The sequence below is a fragment of the Halyomorpha halys genome, unplaced genomic scaffold, assembly GCF_000696795.3.
Source record: "Halyomorpha halys isolate HHAL.00 unplaced genomic scaffold, Hhal_1.1 Scaffold949.1, whole genome shotgun sequence".
In the NCBI taxonomy this organism is placed as follows: Eukaryota; Metazoa; Arthropoda; class Insecta; order Hemiptera; family Pentatomidae; genus Halyomorpha; species Halyomorpha halys.
Genome location: NW_027109590.1, coordinates 175977 through 183514, shown reverse-complemented (window position 1 = coordinate 183514; position 7538 = coordinate 175977). Strand labels below are relative to the sequence as shown.

General features: G+C 34.2%; 2 long non-coding RNA genes across 2 annotated transcripts in view; one reads left to right on the top strand and one right to left on the bottom strand.

Moving 5' to 3' along the window:
- LOC112210279 (uncharacterized) overlaps positions 1 to 7538 on the bottom strand; it is a 38113-nt gene that overhangs the window by 28402 nt on the left and 2173 nt on the right. The window lies entirely within an intron of this gene.
- LOC106687354 (uncharacterized) lies at positions 56 to 7538 on the top strand. Its single transcript, XR_001344154.3, has 3 exons — positions 56 to 1442; positions 3704 to 3821; positions 7424 to 7538. It is a non-coding gene; the product is annotated as an uncharacterized lncRNA (long non-coding RNA).

Below are 7538 nucleotides of genomic sequence, written 5' to 3'. Positions count from 1 at the left end.
GCAAGCTAGCTAGCCTGGTCCAGTCCCCCTGGTCTCAGCCTGTCTCCTCCAGTAAGCTAGCTAGCCTGGTCCAGTCCCCCTGGCCTCAGCCTACCTCCTCCAGCAAGCTAGCTAGCCTGGTCCAGTCCCCCTGGTCTCAGCCGGTCTCCTCCAGCAAGCTAGCTAGCCTGGTCCAGTCCCCCTAGTCTCAGCCTGTCTCCTCCAGCACGCTAGCTAGCCCTAGCTAACAGTCCCATGTTCCGTCCGTCCGATGTTCAATCATGGCGGTGCAATTGACCACTACATGTTTTGCTGTGTTAGACTCCACTGATGGGACACTGGGGTTCAAAGTTCGTCCCGAAGCACTGCAGCTTAATTTTTAAAAAATAATCCAAACTATTATTTTAATTTTTTTTTTTTGCATGATGAAAAGTTAAAAAAATACTACAAATGAAAATTATGGTACAACAATTAGGTTTTTTTTTACAGGCATTCACCGGAGATATTTTTTTGCAGACTATCAAACTTAAGGCAGAGATTCAAAACAGGAAAAGATTCAAGAAAGATAAAAGACTCGATACATATTCAATAGCTTACGTCAAGGCTTCAAGAACAACTGTTCATGAAAGAATCTATAATAATTGTAACATTGCCATCGAGGCATGTATCCGACGGATATTATATTGTTATAGAAAAATTATTTTGTTCACACATGCAATGATGGGATTTTATGGAGCAATCTGCTTTTAATGCTAAATCGGTTAACATAGATGAATCTTTGACTGGAGGTTCAGCAATAAGTTTCTCTCCTTTTACTCGAAATTACAGCAAAAGAACAATAACTAATAAAACTACAGCGGCGTTGTTTCGATTTCGGTCTGGGCGGGTTGAATTTAGTTTCACACCATCGATATGTATAATCCAAATTTAAAGCGGTTGTGACAGCAAGGGACATTTGATCATTCCAAAAATTATAACGGAGTAATTATTTGTTAATTTGATTTCTTTCCTGACCCTAGCGATAACAAATATTGCATAAAAAATTAAATGGATTTCGTAGTGCAAACATCATTATGCTGTCTAAGAATAATATGTCCATTATGCCCGACGTAGTTTAATACGATTGTTATTCAGGCAATGCCTAACACTGATTGTTTTTTCTTATCCTCAATGATAAAGTATAATTCACTAAAAAGATAAAGATAAATTGGTAATCGATATAAACATTCGCACAAACAAGGATTAAGGTATTGGAATTGGAAGATTCAGATAAAAAGTATTCAAATGAAATGGACTTTTGTTGAATAAACCACTCTCTACTCTGGTAATGAAAATGTTAAATATATTTGTTTTAATTACAATTGTTTGTGCCTTGAATGTAGTCAGTTTTATCAAAGAATGCAATGCCAGGAAACAGATCACGCCCGCACTTACATCTACTATTGTAAGCCGTGAATACATTGGTAAGTTATAGTTAATGTATAGTATACTGAATAGTTATCCGTATTCCTAACAGTAGTTGATACTCAGACGACATCCATAGTTGAATGTTAGAGAATAACAAATGACGAATGTTTCATAACGTTATAAAAAATTAATTTCTCATTCGTAGCTCACTAAACTGCTCACTAAAGTAAAAAAAAAAGTTAATTTACCATCATATAATGCAGAATAAATTTTCCATTTTGTTTCCTAACAAAGCTCTTTACGTTCAATCGTTCTCGAGATACAGTTTTTCAAAAAAAAATTTTTTTTTGTTAAAATAAATATCGCATTTATCAGTACTTTTGATTAATTAATTTGAATAACTTTACCATCTCTGATTATTAGCAGTAATAAATACTGGTAAATATCAAATAGAAAGAATTTTATAACTCAGGAATAGAACAATAAATTGGTTTTGTTTTCCATGGCTACTATGACAATAGTCAAATTTTACTTTCCTTTATTTTTATTTGAAAAATATGGTAAGAGGAAGCATTATTATCCTGAATAATAAACAAATATCTGTTCTTAAACGTACAAGCATTAATTTCATCTCAAAGCAGGGTGGTTCATGAAAGTTGTGTGATGTATGTGCTAACCTTCTTTTTTTTTTTTATAAGCTTTGACGTATATTGTTAAGACCTTTGTAAATAAAATTTAAACACTCTAGGATCTTGTTTAATCAAAATTTGTTTTTCATCTGTTTCTCAACTTTTACGTCATATATTTCGTATCCAACTGACTTCAAAAATACATGCTCGATAGCATCTTAGTGTAACGGTATAGACATACCAAGAATTGTCCACCCACTACTCACTGGATCACCAACACTGCAGCTCCAGAAATCGGTCCAACCTTCATTTGGATTTCCTTCAAACAATAGAACGCCTTTCTAGAGGACGGTTATTGATGAAGCCCCAGTCATGAATAACTCATTCAAAGCCAAGTGCTCTGCCAATGATACGGCTAATCGTATAATTAATTTTGCAAAATTTTGTTTATTTTTATAGAGGTGGAGTGAGGCGGTATGATGCTGTTGTACTACTGGAAACATCTCTCTGAAGGAAATGGACGAAGCTGAAAGAAAGACCTAGAATTTTCAGGACCAAGTTTTCAAACACATGAGTAAAATGCACTGTTATAATATAAATAACAACAAATAAAAAAATGATACTATCGATGGGGATCGGGCGGGATTTTTTGACATGTCAACTAATTAATTTCAGTTTTATCTCTGACACAGCTACTATGACAGTACATGCTCGACCAAATGTTATAAGTTAATGGCTGTTATATTGTGATATGATTCTTACATTTCGACAATACTATAAAAGAAGGTAGCATTAAATATTCCATAATAAAACTCTGTAGTGAGTTTAGTAAAGCCTTATGCATTTGTTCTATGCTCTACTAAACAAATAATAAAATAACTGCTCCTTTTCCATTTTGGTAGCAATGCTACTACATCCGGTTTACCGAGTCATTTTGTATTTATTTACATCTTCTCTTTCCCGGAAATAACTGTCATATATCTCTACGAAACATTTAATTTATTTGTTGGAGCACATCGTCGTATTCTCAGTGATTAGATTAGATTAGATTTTTATTCAGGGCGATCAACATCTAGGTTATTACCTCCTTTTTACTTTATTTATCTTCTTGTCTTTGACATTTGATAGTTGAAGGTGGACTATTTCTTTTTTCGACCAGTGTCGATATTGGTGGATTATATTTTAGTATAAAGTTGAGTTTCTTTCAGAAATTTGATTATTTTGTCTATGGATTCTGCTAAGTTTTTAAAGGCCAATTCTCTTGTACGAGGAGTTTTATTATTTTCGAAGGCTTGACGAAATGATGAGCATTCTTCAATTATATGGTTTATCGATAATGGGGACTGACAGGTTTGGCATGTATGTTGGTCCTCTTTTCTGATTAAGTGGAGGTGTGTTAATTTGGAATGTGCTATTCTTACTTGTGCAACAACCACTTCTTCTCTCCTTATGGCACTTTTCCACTTTTGTGTGTTTTTTTAACATTAGTTTATTGGTAAGTGATACGTCAGCCCACATTGAATCCCAACTTTTTCGGATTCTGTGACTTAACTCTCTATTCTCAGTGATGCTGTGGTTTTATATGGCTGTAGTCTATTATAACAATAGAAAAAAGATATTTTTAAATAAATTAATCTTACTACAATTTTTACATCATATTAAAAATCTCACTTTAGATCATGTTTTAGTGATATTTTTCTATTTGGACATCTTTTCTGGTTTTCAATTACACTGCTCTACAGGAATGTGCTGCAATCTGCCAAGTCATTGCTGTAAGCAGGGCACCCTGTGCTGTATGCGAAGGAAGTAAGTGTTACATTTATATATGATAATATTGTAAATAAATAAAAAAAAATTCTCCTGAGATGATAGCAAATAAACTGTTAAATATAAAAATAGTTAAACAAGGATCACTTTATTACTAGTATCCAAAGAGTGCCTCTTTAGCCCATTTTCTACGGGTAAAATGTAAGAATAAGTCCCTAAATTAAATTTATTTAATAAAAAGTTACCAATGAAAGCTGCCGTTTTTATATTTAATAGTTGTTCAAGTATTTTTATATTTATTACGACATTTCCCTGAAACATCCAGTATTTCAGAGAGTAAAGAAAATTCACAACCCGTTCAACAACGTTTAAATAGTAACCAACGGCAGGTTGGGGATGACCCATTTTAGGAAAATTACTAGAATCAGTTATACGTTTGCTTTTATTTAAAAGCAGTATTATTTTATTTTCACCATATAACATTTTATCATACCACATTCCGTTTCACAATTCCGTTACAAAAACTGCTACGATAAACAAATAATCTATAGTAAACGAGTGTGAAATGAAAAAATAATAACACGCTTGATACATACATAGACATTCGAAAAGAAAAATGTGTAATTATATTTGTTTGTAATAATGAGTATTAGAGACAGTTGCTAGGGCTGATCATTGTTGCTAAGAGGCGTTACCCTAGCAACGGACCGATCATCTTAGTTTTTTATGAGTTTCGACTAATTAGTGGACCTGGTAGCGTCCTCAGCAGCCCTGTCTGCGTTTATAGTTTAATAGTTTGGACATTTGTTGAGTGTTTTAGTCGTTACTACAGTTCGAAACCAGACCTTTTCTGTGTTTCGACTTTAATATAGGAGTTCAGGCTAATTAGTAGCCCTGGTAGCGTCTAAGCAGCCCTGTCTGCCCTTATAATTTAATAGTTTGGACATTTTTAGTGAGTTAGTGAGTCATTACAGTTCGGAACCAGACCTTTTCTGTGTTTCCACTTTATTAATTGCAATTCCGACTAATTAGTGTCTGCGTTCATTTTGTCGTATTGTATCGCCTAATACAATACAACTGTTGGATATTTGGACCATCGATGAGCCACTACACCAACTCTGGACCATTGCAGCGATTTATTTAGCAACAAGAGCTGTGACCCATCTCGGTAGCACTCTTCCTCGGATCTATCGGAGTGGAGCAAACGTTTCGTCGAGCAGTATTTATTTTACATATTTATATTGTTTGTAAATTTGTCTCTTTTGTTTTTTTAATTTATTTATCTAATTTTATTTTTATCTGAAAGGCCCTTTTATTATTACTTGTATATTTTGTTTATGTCAGTTTTTAGTTTTGTTTTTTACCATGTTTAAATTGAACCAAATAAATGTTTAATCCGAGCCAGTTTGTTTTTTGTTCATTTTTAAAGCCTTCCAACAAAAAGACATAGTCGATTTGAGGCGCCTTTAATAGCTATGATTACGACATACTGTTTTTTTTTTTTTTTTTTTTTCGGCCAAGACTCCCATTGGAGTCCTATACTGCACTGCCTAACCATGGTTGGGGGTCAAAGTTCTTCATTTTGTGGGACCGCCACTCAATGAAAAAAGTCGACGTCCCAGGCCGGATTCGAACCGGCACCGCCAATAAACATCAAATTGGTAAGACTGTGTCTTAACCACTGAGCTATGGGAGGCCCGTTTTTTTTTCTTAACATAATAGTACTTAGAAATTGACTACAGACTCATTTCTATGATCTAAAAAATACTTCACTAAATGGATAATAATTCTCAACATTTAAATTTACACTTAAACGCCTACCATAGCCCCGTAAAAACCATCCCTTAGAGGAGCCTGATTGCAATTGAATCCGTCTATCAAAGCAGTAGTATACTTAGAGATTTATCTGGATCGATGCCTCTTGTCAATATTAAACTAACCCAGACCTATGTTAGGTTTAAAATGATGTATTCTGTCGTAAATACAAATTTAAACCATTCTAATGCATAAAACAATATTAAGGGCTAGTGTGATGTTTGGTCGTGACGTATGCGGTGCAACAACCTGCATGAAACGATTTTTAGCATTTGAAATTACAAATATTTAAGTATTATATTTATATATGATAATAGTTTGAATAAACAAAAATACTTTCTCCTGAGATAGCTTAAAGCTCAGATACTGTTAAATAAAAATAGTTAACGATAAACAACGATCATCTTAATGCCGGGTTCCAAAGAGTGCCATTTCTAATAATATATTTATATATTGTAAAGTGTTTATTATTTGTAGTCTATCAAAGTTTTTATACAATTTATACAAACTGAGTCCGAGAAATGATTTACAGATATTTTTCAAACAATCTCTGTTCTTGTCAACACCTTTCAAAATTTGTCCCAGTTTTCACTATGAAATGGTACAAGAATGATTTTTTGCCTCTGAATGTTATTAAGGGAGCTTTTCCCAAACCTGAATTTCTTCTTTAAAACCTGCATTTTATTCCAGTCAATTATTTCCAAAAGTAGCAATCATCAAGGTGGTCTGTTAGCCCACAAAATCCTATCAGCACACCAGGCGGAATATCGCATGGACAAATATTTATTCTGAGGTGAAAGCTGATTCCTAAAATATGCTGGATAAGCTTGGATAGGTCATTTGCCATATACGGTTATTTCTACCCATATTATGCCATATTATGTTACTTCAAAAAATTTATCAGGATCTTAATAAGAATATTCTATATTCTTATCGACTATTCTATATTATAATCGAATTATTAGACTTCTACAATTTTCGATTTCGTGGCCCAATTAAACTAAAATCCTTTTACAACAACACTATCCAGCGAGCCAGCCTTGAGCCTCTCCCGGACATGAATGGAAAATGTAAAGTTCCTATCCACTCTGAATCTTAGGTAGAGGATGGAGTTGCAAATCCGCTGGCTTATTTTGTCTACCGTGAAGTAGGTGAATACAGGCTTATTTCCTTTCTGGATCATCACGATGGTATCAGACTTGGCTGGGTTAACCTTGATCCCGATCAGCTTGAGCTTTGCGATGCGGTTGCCAGGGTGAGCGCCGTTTTAGTATTCATGCTGGAGGATTAGATGCATATTTCGTTCGCGTAAGCCACTGCCACTGCAACTGGATGCTGCATTGAGATCACTGGTGCCGTGAAAACGACGAACAGTATAGGTCCCAGTACCGAGCCCTGAGGTACTCCGCAATTGGTGGGGACTGGCACCTCTTCCGCTGAGGTAGCTTCCGATCATTCAACATGGAGTGGGAACTTCAACTCCTCCAGCCGCTGATGTAAGAGTTGGTAGGATCGAGGTAGAATCGTTATTTGATGATTTTTACAGAGAAATATGTTTAGTTTGCTTAAATTTAAATTTATCTTGTTATTGGGTTACTAATAAAAATAATAAAGTTTAGGTTGAAAGTATCAAATGCTTTTAAAACGTCTGTAAGAATCATTTCAGTATGTTTTTGTAATTAATATTTACGGGTATATTATCTACAACTCGGACTAATTGGCTGGTGGTAAGATGTATTTATACTTTTGTTTCAAATTAACAGAATTTTAAATATTATCCTATAATTATTGTTGATCATATTTTCTATAGTTTTGTTTTTTTACAGGGTGTCCCCAACAGTTGTCTGCAAAAGAGACAGAATCCCGAATAGGAGATTGTATGGATAACTAGCATTTAATAACAATACTTCAAATATATATATATACATATATATATATATA